Source organism: Macrotis lagotis, chromosome 1 (assembly GCF_037893015.1).
Source record: "Macrotis lagotis isolate mMagLag1 chromosome 1, bilby.v1.9.chrom.fasta, whole genome shotgun sequence".
Lineage (NCBI taxonomy): Eukaryota > Metazoa > Chordata > Mammalia > Peramelemorphia > Peramelidae > Macrotis > Macrotis lagotis.
This window is the reverse complement of record NC_133658.1, coordinates 460,819,293-460,823,834: the sequence shown is the minus strand read 5'-3', so window position 1 is coordinate 460,823,834 and position 4,542 is coordinate 460,819,293. Positions and strand designations below refer to the sequence as shown.

The 4,542-nt window shown below is 37.6% G+C and overlaps 1 pseudogene; it reads left to right on the top strand.

Moving 5' to 3' along the window:
• The first annotated feature begins 3,614 nt into the window (after nt 1-3,614).
• LOC141519449 (alpha-endosulfine pseudogene) lies at nt 3,615-3,991 on the top strand (annotated as a pseudogene).
• The last annotated feature ends 551 nt before the right edge of the window (nt 3,992-4,542 follow it).

The following is a 4,542-nucleotide window of genomic DNA, read 5'->3' as shown; positions in this document are numbered from 1 at the left end:
AAACATTTGTGATTGTGCTCCAAGCTCCATGTGTTCTTTCATATCTCCACAAGGTGGCAGCATATGCACAAACTATCCAAAAGAAAGGGAAGATAATTTCATCTTTCCTTTGAAAACTGATTGTAATTATTTGTTCATTGTGACTTATCTCTATCATGGTCATTAAAATTATTAAATAAGGTGATTCATAATCAAGTTTTAGATGTGATAGTCACATTTGGTTTAAGACAAAAACAAAACAAGGGCATCTGGACTCCACAGTGGATAGAATATCAGACCTGGAGTCAAGAAGATTCATCTTCTTGAATTCAAATTTAACCTCAAACACTGTGTGTCCCTGGGCAAGTCACTTAACCCTGTTTGCCTTGGTTTCCTTATCTGTAATATGAAATGACAAATCACTCCAGTATCTCTGCCAAGAAAACCTCACATGCTATCATGGAGAGTCAGATATGACTGAAAATAATTCATCAGCAACAATCTACCTGTGTATTATCTTTCTGTGAATCTGTGTATCTATCCTTTCCTTTCCTTTCTGCTTCAAGTGCACCTGAAAGATTTACATTTCTATTGATTAAATTCCTTCTCTTGCTTCAAAGGTCAAATTCAGATACCTTCTTTTAAATGAAGTCTTCTCTGGTTCCTACTGTGCCATCAAATATCTAATTTCTTAGAGCTCTAGCTCTAGAACCTTCCTTTACCTTTAAATTTATCATACTTTTCATGTCTGTCCTAGCTCCTGTTGTGTTTTTAGTAAATGGAGGTTAGAAACTGTCTCAGTTCATATTTTTATTCTCAAAATTTAATATAATATCCTATATACATTAGGCACTTGACAATTACTTGTTGAGTTGAACTATAATAAAGAAGAAAGGGGAGGAAGACCTAGAGAATGAGGGAAATAAAATGAAAAAATTGAAGTATATGGTATTATGCGAAATGACTACTATGGTCTTAGGTTCCATTCAGTGACAACGGCACCTTAGAAATCTTATTCTGTCTTTAAAGAATTGATCACCCAGCAAAGTATTTATTTAATATTGATTTTGTTTCTAGTTATATGCTACCACTTCTCTGGAGTAGAGTAAAAATGAAGGAGATAACCCTGAAACCCATACAAGTTTCTTTATTTTTACATTATACATGCAAGAGTTCATTTTAGTTATTTTTTTTAATTAAAAGGAGACTTTAAAAAAAATGAGACTAAAAAAAAAGGTGCCTGACCTGTAGACAAGAAGACTCATCTTCCTGAGTTCAAATCTAGCCTCAAGCACTGTGTGACTCTGGGCAAGTTACTTAACCCTGTTTTCTCCAGTTTCCTTATCTGTAAAATGAATTGGAGAAAGAAATGGCAAACCACTTCAGCTCCACCAAGGAAACAAGTTGGGCATGAGACACACAAAAGGAAAAAAAAAATGGGATTTTCTTTTGCTCACTTTGAAGGCTCGGCTGCCTCTTCAAGCCTAAATGGTGACTGATGGTAAAGGGGACTGTCAGTGGATGTCACTAAGTACTGGTCTTAAAGGAAACAACTCAATATCCTAAAAGAAACTGCAGAATGGGATGCAGTTAGGGGCAAAGTAATAAAATGGGATGTCAAGGTGCCTTATGTTTATGGATATTGATGATTTTCTGTTTTAGATGTGTGTAGGGGTGGGGGTAAGGAATGCTGGATTTACTAGGTATTTTGATCCTTAGATCAGCAGTTTTCAATCCTTTTAATCCTGCACTCATTTGGCAGTCTGATGAATTCATGGACTTTGCCAAATAATATTTTTTAAATATATTGCATAAAATACATGAAATTTCAAAGGAAAGCAACCACATTAAAAATCCCCCATTAAAAACATCTAGAACATATATATATATATATATATATATATATATATATAATTATAATAAACTCATTTGTAATAGTGTATGTGTGGGCCCTCTAAGTTCCTTCTATGTGCTTAATGTCTGGCATATAGATCATTTAATGAAATCTATATCTATCCATCTAGCCATCCATCATCCATCCATCCAATCTATGTAATTGGGATAGTTAGGAATGCTTGGAGTATTGAAGAAACATAGTCCACTTTTAGTGCATTTTGAAGAGCAAGAAATTTGAGTTGGTTTTGAGTGATTTAGTCATACTTGTTATGAGCTCAAATGAGGGCAACTCACTATGCAAACCTTAAAGTAGTCTGGAAATATCAGCTCTTCTTACTGTTCTTATTAGCTTATAGTCCTCTAACATGTTGAGACCTTTATTCCCTGAGCCTTACACTGAAGTGCTGAGCTCAAACAATATAACCAGAACTACACAGGAGTATGTTGGTAAATGCTTAACAATGTTAGTATTTTTGGGTAAGTTTTAAGTATGTACACCCCTTTTTGGTGTAATCCACAATATGAATACTTTCTTAAATCTAGAAATTAATAAAACAATGAATTGAGCCCTGATATTTGGTGGTTTCAGACTATAGAAGTGGAAAGGCTCACAAGAAAAATTTAAAAATAGCCAGGAGCTTACTTCAGTCTACTGCTGCCTTTGTGTAATTCTTCCTCTCAATAGTTTGTTGGAGTTTGCATTCTTTGGTGGGCCTCTAGCCATTGTAGTAGTTACTAGGTCATAGTCAACTCTTAATTTTCCATGATTTGATCTGGACCAGGTCATCCAGTTCAAATATCAGATTTTGTAAATGAAAAAACTAAAGTTTGGAGAAGTTCGAAATGACAGAGAGGGAAGTGAAACCTATATTCTCTGACTCCAAAGTCCTTGATCTTTTTGACTGTATTGCTCTTAAAATAGTGATAAAAATAAAATGTATAGGTCCATCAGTTTAAATCCAGAGTCACCTTAGAAGTCACCCATCTATTCCTTTCATTTTACATTTGAACCCAAGATTACACAGACTATAAGGAGTAGAACCCAGATTGAAACCAAGGTTCTCTGATTTCAGTACCCCTTCTACTATGTCCCACTACCTTGCTGGGGTGAAATGGGGTGCTAGGGAGGAAGTGACACTATCATGGAAATCTCAGGAAAAGGAAAAGACCTAAAGAACATGGAAAAAAAATCTGACCTCTGGAACTCAGTTTCCTTATCTGTAAAATGAGGACTTGGACTGATTGTCCTCCGAGGTCCCTTCCAACCCTAAATCTCTGAGCCTGTAATCTCAATCCCCACAAATGTGATGAAATAAATATCAGTAACTACTAGCCCACATGCCTTTCTCTTTTTTCAAACTTTTAACCTTTTTCTTTTTACTTACTAATTCAACAAAGAAGATTATGTTGAATAACAAGGAAAAATACAAAGGAAGAGTTGATATAAAATAATGTATGCTATTTTTTTTGTTTAACTTTATAATGGGGATTTTAAAATTGTTTATTTTTTTGGTCACATGTAAAATCTTTTGCCAATAATTTTTTTGCATTTTAAGTTCTGAATTCTCTCCCTTCTTCCTACCCTACTCCTCATTGAGAAAGCAAGTTATTTGATAGAGGTTAAAAATGTATAGTCCTGGACTGAGCTACCCTAGTCAACAGGAACCAGGCAGGCAGACACAGCTACTCCCTACTTTCCTCCCCCTTCCCTATTGCTTTTACTGCCCTGTGCACCCAGTATTCCCATCTTCCCGGCTCTGCCATGTCCCAGAAACAGGAGGCTGAAAACCCCTCAGAGGAGACTGGAGAAGAGAAGCAGGACACCCAGGAGAAGGATGGTATTCTACCTGAGAGAGCTGAGGAGGTAAAGCTAAAGGCCAAATACCCAAGCCTAGGACAAAAGCATGGGGGTCCGGACTTCCTCATGAAGACACTCCAGAAGTGGCAGGAGTACTTTGACTCAGGAGACTACAACATGGCCAAAGCCAAGATGAAGAACAAACATCTGCTAAGTGCAGGACCAGATAAGTACTTGGTGACAGGCGACCACATCTCTACACCACAGGACCTGCTCCAAAGAAAGTCCTCTCTTGTCACCAGCAAGCGTGTGGGGTAACCTGTGACCCTCCCCTTCTCCTCCTCCATCATTGGACTTCTGTATCATCGGCTGGGCTGGGCTGAGCAATTAGTCATTCAGATCTTCACAATAATCTAAACAAAAGGGAGCAAGCAAACCATGAGATGACTTTGGACCTACTGTTGGTAGCTGGAGGCTTCTGAGGAAGAGGGCAGGTGGGTCAGAGAGAGGCTCTCATCCCAATTCATGACTTTTTGTTAACAAGGAAGATTTTCAGGGTATCACCTACAGCCTTGGAAATCTTAGAAATATTAGATGATGGTATAACTTATTATCGCTTATAAGTTGAGTGGGAAACGCAGTAGTGCCCTCCTTCCTTTGAGAAAAGGTAGAACCGAATGAGTTGGAGATCCTTTGTGATAAGGATGAGTCCCTGGTGGAGGAGTAGAGGTCTGGATGAAATGTATCCTTTGGGCTCTTAACCTTTCTTTTACCAAGGCAGATAGAGGATCCTCAAGAGAGGGAATAAGCTCATTTACCTGTGCAAAACTTTTAAAAGCCTGCCTGATCATCCTCCTCCGGACATCCTC